General features: G+C 44.0%; 1 long non-coding RNA gene across 1 annotated transcript; it reads right to left on the reverse strand.

Moving 5' to 3' along the window:
• Nucleotides 1-8,902: 8,902 nt before the first annotated feature.
• LOC117882805 lies at nucleotides 8,903-16,804 on the reverse strand. Its single transcript, XR_004647110.1, has 4 exons — nucleotides 13,671-16,804; nucleotides 12,017-12,068; nucleotides 10,561-10,660; nucleotides 8,903-9,262 (listed from the first exon to the last, which is right to left on the reverse strand). It is a non-coding gene; the product is annotated as an uncharacterized LOC117882805 (long non-coding RNA).
• Between the last annotated feature and the right edge of the window lie 13 nt (nucleotides 16,805-16,817).

Consider the following 16,817-nt stretch of genomic DNA (forward strand, 5'->3'; position numbering starts at 1 on the left):
CCTGCCGCCTACTCCGCCCGGGCCGGGGGCCCGCGGGTTCCGCGGCTCAGCGCGCAGCCCCGCGGCTCAGCGCGTCCGGGGCAGCCACGCGGCGCCGAAGTGCTGGAAGGAAGCAAAGGCGGGCGGCACAGGGTTAGAGACGGGGGCATGGAGCCCTTAGCAACCGAGCCAGCCCCACCAGCCACCCCTCCCCACAGGCGGCTGCACCCCCAGTCCTTGGCTTCAGCTCGCTTGGCCAAGGCACCAGGGGCCCGGCGCCCCATCGGCGGCTGCCCCCTCAGCAGCAGCAGCTTTAGCCCCCGTCCCGTTCTCTGTTGTACCTGCAACTGCTCCTGCCTCTGCCTCCCAGGCTCACCTTCCCTCCGAGCTCCATCCCCGCCGGCACAGCCATCCGGGACGAGGCCGCCGCTGGAGCCGCTCTGCTCCGCTGCCGCCACGCTCCGACCGGGGGGCTGCCGCGCTCGCAGGTGCGGCCGGAGGGAACAGCTGGAGCAACCCCGCGCCGCCCTCTTGCCCCTGGGCCACTGGCCCTGGCGGCGAGCCCGCTTCCCCGCGCTCTGCGGAGATCCCGGCAGCGCTGGGACCAGGGGAGGGGAGGGAGCCAGTGTGTGAGGAGAGAGCGTGTGATTGTGTCAGGAAAAGGTGTGTCCCTGTCAGAGGAGAGGGCTGTACTCTGTGTGTGTGTGCCTGTGTGTGTCAGAGGAGGGGGTGTACAGGGTGTGTGTGTGTGTGTGAGAGAGAGAGAGAGCTGTAGTGTGTGTGTGTGTGTGTGTGTGTGTGTGTGTCAGAGGAAGAGGAATACGTATGGGGGGTTGTGTCCCTGTCAGAGGAGAGGGCTGTACTCTGTGTGTGTGTGCCTGTGTGTGTCAGAGGAGGGGGTGTACAGGGTGTGTGTGTGTGTGTGTGTGTGTGTGAGAGAGAGAGAGAGCTGTAGTGTGTGTGTGTGTGTGTGTGTGTGTGTGTGTCAGAGGAAGAGGAATACGTATGGGGGGTTGTGTCCCTGTCAGAGGAGAGGGCTGTACTCTGTGTGTGTGTGCCTGTGTGTGTCAGAGGAGGGTGTGTGTGAGAGAGAGCGAGAGAGATGTAGTGTGTGTGTGTGTGTGTGTGTGAGAGAGAGAGAGAGAGAGAGAGAGGAGAGCTGTACTCTGTATGTGTGTGTCAGAGGAGGGGGTGTACAGGGTGTGTGTGTGTGTGTGAGAGAGAGAGAGAGAGAGAGAGAGAGAGAGGAGAGCTGTACTGTGTGTGTGTGTGTGTATGTGTGTGTGTGTCAGAGAAGGGGGTGTACAGGGTGTGTGTGTGAGAGAGAGAGGAGAGGGCTGTACTCTGTGTGTGTGTGTGTGTGTGTGTCAGAGGAAGAGGTATACGTATGGGGGGTTGTGTCCCTGTCAGAGGAGAAGGCTGTACTGTGTGTGTACCATCAGAGAAGGGTATGTGTCAGTGTCAGAAGAAGGAGTGTATTGTGTGTGTGTCTGTGTCAGAGGAGAGGGGTGTATCGTGCATATGTGTCCTATCAGAGGAGGGGCTGTATTGTGTGTATGTCAGTGTCAGAGTGCAGGGGGTGTACTGAGTGTGTTGGTGTCAGAGGAGAGGGCAGGTATGCTGGAACTAGGGGTAGTACCCCCTGGCTTGAAGAGGTTTCCATCATATACCGGGTTTACAGATTTGTTCAATGGCTTTCAGCCAAACTAAGAGCTGAGTGTGAGTATAAAGGTAGATTGTCCATGACAAAGTCAGTGTAGAGTGTACAAAAGTGCCAGAAAAGAGACAGCTATGTGTGAGGGGTTTTGTAGACAGAGCATGGATGTGTCAGAAAAAAATGCGTGGATGTGTATGAGGTGTCAGTGTGGTTGAAAAGAGGGGTGTGTGTGTGTGTGTGTGTGTGTGTGTACATGCAAACAGTACATGAGTGCTAGGCAGGAAGGTGGGCATATGGGGGATGCCAAACAGAGGGGTGAGTGTGGTTCAGTGCAAAGTGTTTAGTATCTGTGACGAGAGAGTGTGTAAAAGGTGTTGGGAGAGAAACAGAAGTTTGGGATTTTTTAGGGGGAAATGGGTGTGTGAGGAGAGGAGCAGACAGTGTATGCTGTGTGCTGGTTTAGCAATGGCCTGGATAGGAAGAGCACTCAAGCTCTCAGGGAAAGAAATCTAGAGGTCAGTGAAAGAAGCCCCATGTGTCAATGTCTGAAGAGCTGCAGTACAACTGATCTGCAGCCTCTGGAAAGAGGCCAGAGAGAAGAAAAGAACCACATGGGCTACATTACTTTGTTCAGCAAATCAAATCTGCACATGTAAAACTGTGCAGTAAGGAGCTGACAGTTCTTGCAATTGATTTCTAACTTTCTGATATTTCCTTAGGTATTGGTTTAGGTTAGTTTGTTTCCTCAATGTGTGCAGTAAAAACCTGGTGCAGGGGCCACAGTGAATGTGTATTGCTGTTTTTGCTGCTAAGCTTGTTACAAGAGGGTTCCCAAGAGGAAGAGGAGGATACACATTAGGGTGCAAATGACATGATGACTAAATTTGTAGGTGGATTGTATGACTCCTGGTAAAGGAACAAGGCAGGCTGATGTTTTCTTCTCTTAATTCAGATCTGTAGTTCAATGATATTTAGCAGTGAACTTGTGAAATCAAATTTTAAAAAACACATCATACAAGGAAGGAAGGAACTACTGTTGATCTGGAAGTTTTTTCCCCCACTATACTGCTCCTTGTTGATGAAGCGAGATTGTGTTTACCCAGGAACAAACTCTGGTTTTAAAACAAACCCTCCTTTTAGATGCATATTGCCCTCTGTTCAAGACAAACCTGATAGAAATGTATCATGATAAACTAGTTGTGTGTTAGAGAGTGAGAGAATCACTGCTCTCTAACACACAACTAGTGCGTGTTAGAAGGGTGGAATCAAACTTCTCAAATGTGTGTCACAAGCTCTTTATTGCCATCAGCTAGAGTGAATTGTGTGTGGGCCTCAGAGTAGAGTGATCTGCTACCATGAAATTCCAAGTGACCAGTGTGTGTGCTGCAAAATAACAACTGGCCCTAGGTGTCAACGTATCACCAAATAGTTCATGTTAGGAATAGTGAATACAAAAACCGAGGTTCATGTTAATTAAACAAACCTTGTTGGCCAGTTCCTCAACTGGTGTAAATTGGTGCAGTTCCATGAAGTCAGTGGATCTACCCTTGATTGAAACCAGCTTTAGACTCATGCAGACACCAGGCAAACTTGAATCTGAACTCTCAGGATTTGTTTCCCCTAATCCAAATGTTTACCCAGAAGAATCTCTAAAGTCATTTGAACTCAACAATATATCCCCTGTGAATACATACACTGTCTATATAATGTCCTCATTTGTATGAATATAAGTGCTTCTGAGGGAGGGAATGATGTAGTGCATAATGCTTGGAAAATTACCTTACCTCATAAAACACTTGACTTTTTAACAGACAGTAGAACCCCTTTCTACAAACTAATTGGGATTGAGGAGTACATACAATTTAACATCACAAAATCACTGTAGATATGCTGCCTAACAGCATCACATTCTTTGTGTCCTTCAAACCACTGCAAAGCCATTTCCAGTGCATTGAAGGCATCAGAATGTGAAGGGAGGTCAACTTGTTCTTCATCAGCATGACTCTTGTTATGTGATTTTTTTTTTCAGTCAGGAAAAATTGTTCATATAACTGGTCTGTTTATAAAATTGAGGTTCTAATGTAGTTGCTTTACACATGCACTGAAAGAAATAGATTTTCCCTATAATAATATCCCAGTTGTCTCACTTTCTTTTAAGTTTACCTTTTAAGCATACCCTGTTCCCTTTTGCATTATTCTGTGGCCACTGGTTTCCCCCATCCCCTTCCTCTACCATCAGGCAACCACTTAGTAAAGTGCTTAAGGGTGAAATCCTGGCCCCACTGAAGTCTATGACAAAACTCCCATTGGCTTCAATGGGAACAAGATTTTGCCCCTTCCGTATGAAGGGTGATACCCAAAACCAAATGCATTCTGCTCCCTTCTGTAATGTTGTAGAACCTGGTAAATTGTACCTACTAATGATACTGTGACAGTGTCCACAGAGCTTCTTTTCCCTGTACATTCTGAGGCACGTTAGCCCCACAACATGGAGAACCTGTAACAGCAGGACTGTGGTGAACGTTTACGGGTCTCACTGCAAGATGCGGGGCAGACCCTCACCTTTTGAGGATTCCTGGTGGACTGGGAGAGAATAGGTCCACTTATCAGACTTTCTGAAGGGACTGAATGGAGAAGTGGGACAACTGGCTGTCTCAAAGACACCATGGGGTCACCAGATGCCAGACTAAAGTAAGTTTGTGCAGTGATGAAGGAGAGGGTCTCGGGCAACTGGAGTGGAAGTTCTGAGATGCAGGTGACATTTGTATTAGGGGAAGGAGAATTTGAACAGTAGGATCCCCAAACAGTGACAATCACCTGGTTTTGAGTAATGAGGTATTTTACCATAAGTAGTTAACATGGCAGCATTGTGTTAGTTATTATATAATAATAAGTATCTCCATAATCAGACAACCTAGAGGCATTTTTTTGGAAAGAAACCTACATGCTGGAGGAAACAGAAAAACCCCAACATCACAGAATTCACAGTTCCCTAGCATTTGTGATTTCCTACTATCAGTTGATAAAAAGCTAGATTGCTAACTCTGCAGCATTTGTTAGTATCACAATCCAATATCTACAGATCTTGGGCTAGGAATTGGGCCTAAGCACACACACTACTGGGGCATTATACCTCTGAAAGTGACTTCTTTCAGATGACACATAATACCAGAGCCCTGACCACTTATAGTCACTGAAGATTCCATAGTACTTTTTGTAATCATAGGGGTGTTATGGCATCCTGGCCATATTCCAGTTTGCTTAAGTTTGTTTTACCTACCTAAACTCTTCTTGGACTTTCAGTTGGAGTCAGTATCATTCAGTTCTGACTGTAGCATAATGTTCCTCTGAGCTATTCAACAATTGCTGGATTTCACCCCAGAAGCAGCTGCAAATCTGTGGTGGTTGATTTGAAGAAATATCTTTCCATGCATCTAGCTGCCTCTCTATTCATCTGCCTTTCTAATTATGGTTGCCAACTTTCTAACTGCAGAAAACCAAACACCCTTGCTCCTTCCTTTCCCTTCCCCCAGACCCTGCCCCAGCTCACTCCATCCTCCTCTGTCCATCGCTCTCCCGCACCCTCGCTCACTCGCTCATTTTCACCAGGCTGGGGCAGGGAGTTGAGGCATGGAAGGGAGTGAGGGCTCCAGCTGGGGGTGTGGGCTTCAGGGTGGGTCTGGGTCTGAGGGATTTGGGGGACAGGAGGGGGGCTCCAGGCTGGGGCTGAGTGGTTCGAAGTGTGGGAGGAGGCTCTGGGCTGGGGCAGCAGGTTGGGTGCAGGAGAGGGGTGAGGGCTTCAGCTGGAGGTACGGGTTCTGGGGTGGGGCTGGAGATGAGGGGTTTGGGGTGCAGGAGGGGCCTCCAGGCTGGGGATGAGGGGTTTGGAGTGTGGGAGGGGGCTTTGGGCTGGGGCAGGGGATTGGGGTGTGGGAGGGGGTACGGACTCTGGGCTGGGGGTGTGGGTTTCAGGATGAGGCCAGAAAGGAGGAGTTCAGGGTGTGGGTGGAGGCTCCAGGCTGGGGCAGTGGATTGGGTGCAGGAAGGGGGTGAGGGCTCCGGCTGGAGGTGCAGGCTCTGGGGTGGGGCTTAGCTAAGGGGTTTGGAGTGTGGGAGGGGGTTCCGAGCTGGGGCAGGGGGGTAAGGCACGGGAGAGGGTTTGGAGTGCGGGCTCTGGGTGGCACTGACCTCAGGCAGCTCCTGGGAAGTGGTGACATATCCTTCTGACTCCTAGGCGGAGGGGCTGCCAGGTGGCTCCACGTGCTGCCCCCATCTTCAGGCATTGCTCCTGCAGCTCCCATTGGCTGTGATTCCCAGCCAATGGGAGCTGTAGAGCCAGCACTCGGGGCAGCATCTGGGGGTCGGGGCAGCGCGTGGAGCCCCCCTGACTGCCCCTTCACCTAGGAGCTAGGCATGCCATCTGCTTCCTGGAAACCACCCAGAACCAGGCAGGGAGTCTGCCAGCCCCGCTTCACTGCCAACTGGACTTTTAATGGCCTGGTCAGCACCACCGGCCTGGTCCCTTTTCGACCAGGTGTTCCACTTGAAAACTGGACACCTGACAACCCTATTAAGCATCATAGATTCATAGATTTTAAGGCCAGAAGGGACCATTGTAATTGTCTAGTCTGACCTCCTGCATAACACAGCCCATATAACTTCCCTGTATTCATTCCTGCTTCAGATCCAATAGCTGTGGTAAAACTAGAACATATCTTTTAGAAAAACATTCAATCTTGTTTTTAAAATTTCCAGTGATAGGGAATCTGCCACAACGCTTGGTAAATTGTTCCAATAATTAATTCCTCCCCTGTTAAAAATGTATGCCTTATTTCTAGTATAAATTTGTCTAGCTTCCACTTCCTGCCATCAGTTCTTGTTATCCCTTAGGTAGATTGAAGCACTCTATATCATAGACATTAGCGATGGAGAAGATATAGTAAATCATCCAATCTACATACTGCTAATGCAGGATTGTTCCCTACTGTTCATATTATTGTTGTGTGTCCAATCTAATTTAAATCATATAGCTCTATATAATAGGGGAACTGGTAGTGATCCCTACATTTAGGTTGCCTAACACATTACATGAATACAAAGAATTCTTGCAACATTTTCTTTGAGAAGTTCTTGCACCTTCGTTGTTTTTAGCAGACCTTTGATGCTTGGCAGGAAGAATGCCCTCAGCTACTAATGTGCCTTTTCTTTGTCTCATGAAATTCTGTTCAGCTTTTGCTGAGGTAGAAACTGCCAAAAATCACCATGTCCAATCTCTTACTTTTGTTCCTCAGGATAATTGTGACAGCTTGCCTAAATAATAATCGAACAGATGAACATTCTAAAGCTGGGCACATGCTGCTGCCAAAACCTCAGCATCAGACAGACACTGTACTGGAAATAGGTGGGAGCTGTCACAGCAGTTGTGTGTATGGCAGGTGGCGGGGTGAATGTGTGCTGAATTCCCCACTCCCCTGATATATCATGTGGCCCTAGTAACCTATGTCACCCTTGGGTGCACCATATGGGGAAGGAAAATTGGCCAGGCTCCCACCCCAAACACATATCTCAACCCCCACCTCATTGAGTACTTAGCCCCCCGCACATATTCCTCCTGTTCCCACGGGCACTACATAGGCTTGGAACTCCCCAAGTCCCAGTGGTGGAGGCAGGGGAAGGAAGGCTAAAGAAGCACCCCCCACACTCAAACACGTGTACACAGACACACAAAACAAAAACAACTATGTTAAAAACATTATTTAGTTTGCAAAGTCAAGCACTCAAAACTTAGGAAATGTCAAATTTATGATTGCCTGTGCAACCTTAATTCAGCCCTCTTGTGTATATGATAAGAGTCTTTAAATACATAATCACATGCTATTATTTCCACAGGACTGCAGCCTCTTTCAGTAAACAAGATGGAGCTACAAAGGGGGCAGAATTAAGATTGTGGAGGCAACTGCGAATTGGTACATCCTAATTGTTGAGTGCTTGACTCTGAAACCTAAATACTGCTCTTTTAGCTTTGTTCATTTGTATGTAATAGCGTATATATAAATATAGATAAATCATCCCCTTTTCTTTTAGGCACAAAGGGAATGAAAGATGGGCACAAACCTGATTTTTGAAAATGTTGCATACAATTATAATTCAATAGAATAGATAAAAATCTGTATTTTTTTTCAGATGTTATACAGCACCTTATGACATACTACACAGCTCAGGGAAATTCTCTGTGTTTTAGGGACTTATTGCGTACAAGTCTATGCCACTTTGTACCAGGGTGGTTTGCACCTTAAGAGCTAGAGGCCTGGGCCCAGCCAACCCTGCTTACTAAGGAGGCACACCTGAGCAGGAATCGTAAGAGCAGCAGAAAGAAACTGGACTGCTGGCCTTGCCGAGTTCTCAGGGAGACCAGGCAGGGGTGGGGAATACAGAGGCTGCTAGGACTGAGTAGACTCCAGTACAGAAACTTGGGAAGTGATACAACAGGTAAGAAAGGCCTGGGAGAATGAATGGACTTGAAAACTTTATTTTGAATGTTTGTTAATATCATAAAGCAGAACCTGAGAAGGGATGAGATTGGATAAATGGGTTTGCGAGGGGGGCAAGGCTGCTCTGAGGCCACAAAAGGGTGCCCAGGCAGTAGCCCCTCTTTGATGCATTTATATAGGTGGATCTTGAATATGGGCCTGATCCTGAAATCATTCCATAGAACTCTTACTGATTTTTGGTGGAAGTGCAGTATGTAGAATAATGGCATGACTGGGTCATAAATACCAAATTTCATTGGATTTAACAGCATTCCAGCCTTTGTTGCTTAAACAATATCATGACTCAAGAGGTTTTCAAATTGCTTTACCTAGTCAGGACTAGACGCAGGGCAGCAGTAAGATGAGACTGAGAAAAGAGGATGCACAGATGATTCTTTATAACAATTTTTGTTTCTGTTTGGTTTGGTCATGTGTTTGCTGTGACCTCCTTGCTATCTTCTGAGCACGTGGCGATTGTGGGCCAAATTCAGGCTTGGTGTAAACAGGTACAACTCTGTTGACTCGTGCATTCATGCATATACTTTGGGAATTGTGTAGGGCAGTGGCAAAGAGCTTTGCCATTGACTTTGATGGAAGCTGATTTAGATCCCAAATATTTATTTACTTGCTTTTATCTGCAGCAGCAGGGAGCAACATTTTTAGTGCTGCTCCAGGGAAAGGGAAAACGTTAATTCATCACTGTTGAAAATTGCATGGATTTTTAATTTTTGTTTATTTCAAGCACTGTTTTTTCACTGTTCCATCCTTTAACTGCATGCACGAGACACAACATTTAAAAAAACCACAGCAATGTACATTTACATACAATATGTTTACTCTCAAAATATCTGTGCTACTTTTGTGCTAGCACTAGAGTTAAGGTTGCAAGAGAGTTTCTGTTTATTTCTCCCTGATGTTTTCTCCATTTTCTTTTCATCCACTAAAGTATTAATTCCTGCTTCTTACATCACAGTTTGTTGGTATTGGAATCGTTGAAAGTTCTGAACATGGCATGATTGTGGCTTTATTGCAGAAAGATGAAGAAAGTGGAAAAACAGACAGGAAGGGAGAAATCTCCTTTTGAAAAATGACATATCTACAACAATTCACAGAAAAGCAAAAGGCAGACATTTGATTATATCAAAGGGCAGAATATGTTTTGACTTGTATTATATATTTTATCAAGTGGAAGGGCTCTTTTAAGGACAATCAGGTAGAATCTGACATATGCTTTTAAAGTACTAATAAACCATTTCATAACTAACAACAAACAAAATCTTTGTACTTTAACATAATGACGAAAAAACCAGAATATCCTTGAGTCACTCCACAGTTGTTTACATGGAGGTAAACATCGGCAAAGAGACTTAGAAATGGTGTTATTTAGGCAGTGATGCTCTACTGTAGCACCGTTAATTTAACTTTACCTCTTTGCAGTGCTTTAATCCATTACGCTAATAGGCCATGTCATACTAATGCTTCCATCACTTATCTTCCTACTCACTAAGCTGGAGAGGGAGGCTGTGGTTCTTTGGTCAGCGCTGTACTGCATAGATTCATCGATTCCAAGGCCGTAAGGGAGCACTGCAATTATCTAGTCTGACCGCCTATATAACACAGGCCATAGAACTTCCCCAAAATAATTCCTAGAGCACATCATTTAAAAAAAAAAAAATCCTATCTTGATTTAAAAATTGTCCACGATGGAGAATCCACCATGATGCTTGGTAAACTGTCCCAGTGCTCTATTACACTGTTAAAAATTCATGCCTTATTCCCAGTCTGAATTTGGTTAGCTTCAACTTCCAGCCATTGGATCGTGTTATACCTTTCTCTGCTAAAGAGACCATTATTAAATAGTTTTTCTCCATGTAGATACTTATAGACAGTAATCAATTCACCCCTTTAAGCTAAATAGACTATGTTCTTTGAGTCTATCACTATAAGGCATGTTTTCTAATCTTTTAATAATTTTTGTGGCTCTTCTCTGAACCCTCTCCAATTTATCAACATTGATTTTTACTCTCAGTTAAATAAAAATCTAGAGATTATATTAAATGACTTACGGCGCAAAAGAGTAATGGAAGATTTTATTGTATTTCTTACGGAAGTCAATGAGAGTTTTGCCAGAGTAAGGGCTTCAGGATTTGACCCAATAATACTTCCTTCCCTTGGTGTCCCAGATAGAAAGTTGTGACTATTGTTAGGATGCACAGCATCTTTCCACAAAGCTTTGCAGTCACAATACAACAAACTTTGCAACATTGAAGGTGGCACTGACAAGGGCTAGAGGTCTTCACCTGACTTTGTGTATTTTATTATTAAATTTTATTTGTATTGCGTTAGTGCCGAAAGGCTCAGATTGGAAAATAAATTATGCCCAGCCATACTTACTTGTTGGTACGTCTGTTTCTCATATTGGATAGAGAGCAGTAGCTTGCTGACTGAGTTCACCAGAAATGGAAATCTGCAGTTAATCTGCTTTGTCATCACCCTGTGATTATAGGGAATAAGTACAGATGGTTTAATAGAAAAAAGAGAACAATGTGATCTGAAAGAGTTCTAACCAGACAAAACCAAAAGTACATTCGAGAGAAATAGGTGACGTGGCCTCTGGTCTGATAAAATCATTAGTGACTACATCCACATGTAAGAATGTGAAAAATGATGGTTCCCTAACAGTTGCTAAGGCTGTTGGTGCTATATATATCATACGTTTTAGGACTCCCCTGCCCAGTGGAACGGGGATATGTGCATCATAGAGAAGGAATATAAATTATGCTAAATGTGATAGGAACAGCCTATAAAAATGAGACGCTGCATAAAAAGCAGATGCACACTGTAATTTACAGCCCTAATACCAGAAATCAATGCACTGACCATAACCAATAAGACAACATTACTGTCATGTTCCTGATAAAATTTCATGTTGTCCATATGAATTTGAGAAGAGATTAATGGAAAGAAATACCTGGAGAGATTCTGAATTAGAAATCACTCAGGAAACGAATCTTGGAATTGGTATAGAACCAGCAGTTCTCAACCCACGGCCCGCCTGGTGCCCAATTAGCACACAGCTGCTGCCCAGCTCAGCTTTGTGCTAAAGGCTGGCCCGCATGGTGGGGTTCAGGCTGCCTGCCACCCAGCGTGGTGGGGCCAGGGTTGTGGGCCTGTCCCATGTGGCAGGATCCGGGGTCGAGGCTGCCAGCTGGCCCCGAGGGGTTGGGGATCCAGGGCTGCTGCCCAGTCCCACACAGCAGAAGTCCGGGACAGCCACGTGGCAGGGGTCGGGGGCAGGCAGCCAGCTGGCTCCAGGGCTCCTGACTGGACCTGCGAAGTCAGAGGTCTGGGGCGGGCAGTAGGCCTCCAGGGTCAGGGTCTGGACTGCCGCTGCCCTGCCACCTGGCCTCTGCCCATTGTGGGCCGCATAAATAAGTTAAGAACCACTGGTTTAGACAGTTGAGTTCACTGTGCAGCAGTAATCAATGGAGGTATTAGACTGTGTTAATCAGGAGAGAGTGAACAAAACAGATAATTTATAGTGCTACTATGTAAACTAATGGTACATTTTTTAACCCTGAATATGGCATTCAATTTTGGTGATTTCATCTTCAGAACAGCAGAAGAGAAGCAGAAAAATTCTAGAGAAGGGCAATGAAAATGATTAGAGGCTTCTATATTACAGATCTGAGAGACTAGGACAAATTAGACAGTAACCTCTTCAGCTGTATGCTCTTCTGGAGTATAGGAATTGCCATACTGGATTAGAACCATGGCCCCACCAGTACAGTATCCTCTCTCTGAGAGTGGCAGGTATCAGATGTTTTAGAGGAAGATGCAAAAATCTCACCTGAAAGCAATGTGGAATAATCTGCTCCTCACATTAGGTCTCCTCTTCATCCCTAATATTTAGAGATTGGTTTAAATCTAAAAGCACGCATGAGATTTAAAACTTCCGGGTGGGGACTATGCTTTTTTACATGTTTGTACAGCACCTAGCACAGTGGGGCCTGTTTGGGACTTCTGGATGCTACAGCAATATAAATAATAATATAATTTAAATATGGCGAAGGTCAAGTTAAGTATATAGTGAGGGTCAATTAGCTGATCCTATGTATCCTTTCCCATAACAATACCAAGAAGAAGGAACCCTTAATTAAATAAAAGGCCACACACATAAAATATTTTGAAGGCATGTTCTGTGGGTGTCATTACCATCTTGGGCACCAATGCTACAAGATGAGCCATTCTGGCAGATTCCTGCTTTTTGCTTTAATGGGGGTCTGCATGGGTGCTGAGCTCCAGGCACATGGATCAACTTGCAGGATTGTGACCTTGCTTATTACCACTGTTTGAGGGGTGTCCTTTACTCGAACAGGGAATAAAACAAACATTGTGGTGAATTTATTTAGATTGTAAACTCACTGGGGCAGGGACCAGCTCTTTGTTATGTTTGTACAGTGCCTGGCACATAGGGCTGAGGTCTCTAGGACCCAGTGCAATAAAAAAGTTGTACTATGTAGGCACTGCCCTGGTAGGGCTGGTGTGGACCTTACCTGCCTAGGGGAAACTGTTGTGGGATGGCATCTCCAGGAGGTACCATCCTTACTCAGACTTCCCAGCGCAGAGTACAAATGCACATTTTGTTCCCCAAGTGCGCTATTCTACGTTGTGGGGGTAGGAGGGAAGTAAGCCCAGTCTCCTCCACACCATTTCACAATTTAGGGCAATGTCTGCTCATGGGGCACATGGACTGAGCAGTCCTCTGTGATCCCCTTTAATTTGGGGTTACAATTGTCATTGCCCTTGTGAAGAGCTCCTGTCTGTCTTCTCCCTCTCAACATGCTGTGCAAGGACCAGAGAATCTGTCCTATGAGTTCAGTGGGTCCCCTGCTGCAGTTTGATAATAGAAAGGGTTAGATGTTTATATGACTAAGAAGAGATTCTCTCTTTACCAGAACTATGGCTAAAATTATGAGCCTATTTCAGGAAGGTAATGAGACACTCCAGAAAGGCTCTCAATACCGAGCAGTCTCTGGGTATACAAGGATTTTCAATTTTCTTCAATCCAGTGCTTCAGGGCAGAAACCGGTTACCAGCTGGGATCAGGAAGCAACTTCCTTGTGTCATGGTATTGCAAAATTACATGCATTATGGGCCTTGCACTGAAGTCAATAGAGAAACTCTCTCTCTGACTTCACTGAGAATTGGATCAGGCCCGTAAACCTCTCACTGTCAAGATATCAGAGTAAGTGAGATGTTGTTACGGCAGCCTTAAAAGAACAAGCGTAATAATTAAAAGACAAAATAAGTATTTACTAAAAACATTTTATATAAAAAGTATGTACAAAAATTACAATTTTTTATAGAAAAGTTCGTGTTCTTGCAGCTGCACACGCACAATGAACAAAAAGAACTATTTGCTACATTTACTGTTGAAAGTCAAGAGGGTAACGAGGCTGGGGGAATGAGAGAATGAATCCACAAACGGAAATGGTAGATACCTCTATTTGTCTTCAAATGAGTCCTTGTCAGATTTTGCTTGTTAGTTTTTCACCAGGCTAAGCGTGTCTTTGGATTGCTGGGAAATAAAATATGATTATTCAGTCTGCTCCCTGTTGTGCTACATATATTCTCTCAGAATGGAGTGACATAAAAATGTGTACATATGGAGAGAAAAAAGGTTGGAAATGCCTGGGAGCACTTCCTAAATAAAATTGGGCCCATTATTATATATCAAGTTGCAGAGACAAAATGATGAAAAACATCTGTGTGTAGTAGATAGTAGTATCTGTCTTAAGTTACTGTCAGCTATGAATTTGTGCACAGCCCCTACGGCTTCTTCCAAATCCTTTTCCATCTGTGTCTCCCTGAGAACTTTATGTCATATAGACTTTTTCTTAATCATACGTATGGTTTCCACTTTTAGGCTGCAAATAATATATCTGAAATTCTCTTTCAGTTAAGAATTTTTTTAAAAAAATAAGCGCCTAAAATAACTGGACTTTAAAAAAAAATCCATTATTTTATTTAATTGCTTGTAGTTGAGTATGTTGCTGAGGAGTTAAATAATATGAGCCTGATCCAGGAAATGAAATCTATGGGACTACTCAGTTTGTAAAGTGAAGCACATATATAAGACTTTGAAGGATCAGGGACAGAATCTAGATCTGGAGGGAGCTCTTTAATGCAGTCTTGTAGTACTCCCGTGTTAAGTAGGAGCACTGTGTTAGCTGAATCAAAAATTAGAATTGGGAAGAAAATTTAGATAAAAGTTCTCTGCAAATTATTTTCTTTTGAAAATGTATTAAGCTAAAAACTGAACTATATAGTTTGAAAATGAGTCAGTTTTGTGAAAAATAAACAGTATATATCCTAATCGGATTGGATCAGATTGTGCTGGCCGTCCTCTCATTGAATAATATCTAAGGGGTTGGTCCTGCCCCATTAAGGTTTTTGCACTGATCTGAATGCGACCAGGGTCAAGCCCTTACTCCACAAACAATTCAATTGAAAACCAGTGGAACAACTTGCAAAGTAAGGCCTTGATCCTGCAAACACCTACACACAGGCTTAACTTTGTGCACTAAGAGTACTCCCATTACAAGACTGGGACCTAAAGTATTATGTAATATAAGTAAGGGCAGCAAAATCTGGGCCTTGCTTAGCTAGATAGCCCCGAAGTATCTACACCACTGTAAATCAGGAGCAGTTCAATCAAAGTCAGTGAGGACCAGTGTGAAACTAGTGCAAATTCATACTGTATTCAAGATTAGGAAGCCACCAAATACAGCTAAAAACTCTGTCGTGTGCAGTCGGAGAATTCTGAGATAATGCTTCAAAGGACTAGTTGAGAAAAATATATAATGTATATGAGACATGACTGCACTGCAAAGCAAGCTTCTCCAGTAAGCAGTGGAGCAATTCACAGAATGGTTACCATTGAAATTAACATATTTTCCTCCACGTAGAAACAGCAAACACAGACTGGAATAATGGTTTCGAATATCAACCTGCATGTGCTTCTTTCTTCTTATGAGTCAAAGCAAAGTGATTGCTGTAAATTCTCTTCTTGCTGTTCATAGGTAAGGTAAATAGAATGACTAGCATGCCTACTTTTCTGATTTATACAGACAAGGCAAGTGAGGCGACTGATGCACGTTCATTTCCTGTTGGCCACAAAGAAGGTAGTAGGGTGAATGGTACACCTTTTTTTCCTGTAGGCCATGGACAAAGTAAGTAAGGCCGTTTGCTGACTTTCATCATTTTATGACTCCCGAGGCAACCTTATTATATCAAAAATATAGGGCCAAATTCTCTACTGGCTTAATTCTATGTGCTTTGATTTACATCTGCAGAGAATTTGGTCCATATGACTTCCTTGCCCCACTTGCCTTTCACTCCCTCTTTCTTTCAGAAATATATGGTTTTTCCACTGAACCTGGGCTAGATCTGTAGCTGGTGTAAATTGGTGTAGCTCCACTAAAGTCACTGGAGTGGTGCTGACTGTTGTACGCTACCTGAAGATCTGGCTATATTGCCTATTCTTAACAAAACTTTAACTTTTGAAAAACAGTTCTAATCTTACAGCTAACAAATCTAATATTTAGTTCAGGTAGAAAAACAAATGCTATGTAGTCCCCACACAGCCCTGCAAATAAAACAAAAACAGTATTAACTAAAATCAGCCCATGCTGAAGCAGAGATAGTCATGTAGCCTCTCCAGGAATGAGAATGTTCGCCTTCAAATCCAAGCTAATTATTCTGCATCATATCATGTCCCATGGCATCATGCCAATCAACATGAAAGAACCACATCATGTCATGCTTGATATGAGACAAATAATGTAGTCCTCTGAATGCAACATTTAAAAGAAAACACTTGGGTTCTGGATCAAATACTCATTTTCAGTAAGTATAGAGTGATTCCATATTTGAACATGTTGTAAGTGTGGTGAAATCTCTGCAGTACAATATTAATCAACTAAGCAGATATGGGATTATCAAAATGTACTGGGAACTCATAATATTGACTTATTGATTTCAATGGCTCTGCTGTGCCACTTCATTTTTCTGTCATCTATACAATATCCAAATGAAGACAAAAATAACCAGGCTGTGATCCCACGCAGCACTTAAGCACATGTTTAACTTTAAGCACATGAGTATTCCATTGATTTCAAATGGAGTACTTGCATGTCAAAGTTAAGTATGTGTTTAAATGCTACTGTAGTTTAATTGTTTGCTAGCCTTTCATTTTGGAAATCTAAGATTCAAAATAGGGCCTGATCCTGCAAACCTTATTACTCAAGAGTAGTCCAAATGGCATCAGAGGGACTTCTGCTCGTGTAAAGATTACTCACAGGAGAAAGAGTCAGCAGGATAGGGTCCATAGTGTCGTTCATGATAAAATCCATTTTCCATCCTCAATCTCATACCCTATGCAAGTCTATAGTCTCCATCTAGTCCAGGGGTAGGCAACCTATGGCACGTATGCCGATGGCGGCACACGAACTGATTTTCAGCGGCACTCACACTGCCCGGGTCCTGGCCACTGGACCGGGGGGCTCTGCATTTTAATTTAATTTTAAATGAAGCTTCTTAAACATTTTAAAAACCTTATTTACTTTACATACAACAATAGTTTAGTT

The sequence above is a fragment of the Trachemys scripta genome, chromosome 9 (genome assembly GCF_013100865.1).
Source record: "Trachemys scripta elegans isolate TJP31775 chromosome 9, CAS_Tse_1.0, whole genome shotgun sequence".
NCBI classification, from domain to species: Eukaryota; Metazoa; Chordata; order Testudines; family Emydidae; genus Trachemys; species Trachemys scripta.